This window comes from Procambarus clarkii, chromosome 60, assembly GCF_040958095.1.
Source record: "Procambarus clarkii isolate CNS0578487 chromosome 60, FALCON_Pclarkii_2.0, whole genome shotgun sequence".
In the NCBI taxonomy this organism is placed as follows: domain Eukaryota; kingdom Metazoa; phylum Arthropoda; class Malacostraca; order Decapoda; family Cambaridae; genus Procambarus; species Procambarus clarkii.
Window position 1 is genome coordinate 33964939 of NC_091209.1, and position 448 is coordinate 33965386.

Sequence of the window (448 nt, forward strand, 5' to 3'; positions counted from 1 at the left end):
CGAGAAAAGGTGTGGTTTCCTGGCATTGATCATCAAGCAAAGGACATGCATGATGCCTGTGTCCCTTGCCAAGCTGCAGTGGATACTGCAAGACCAACACCTCTACAACCTTCACCACTACCTGCTGCACCATGGACGGAAGTATCGATGGACTTCTGCGGACCGCTACCAACTGGAGAGTACTTGATGGTAGTCATTGATGATCACTCACGTTATCCAGAAGTAGAAATCATCAATTCCACATCTGCAAAGGCCGTCATCCCGAAACTCGACAAGATCTTTTCAAACTTTGGCATTCCTGAAGTTGTCAAAACGGACAATGGACCGCCATTCAATGGACAAGACTTCGTCAACTTTGCTGAGCATATTGGATTCAAACACCACTGTGTGATGCCACTACATCCTCAAGCAAATGGAGAAGTTGAGAGATTCATGCAACCTCTCATGT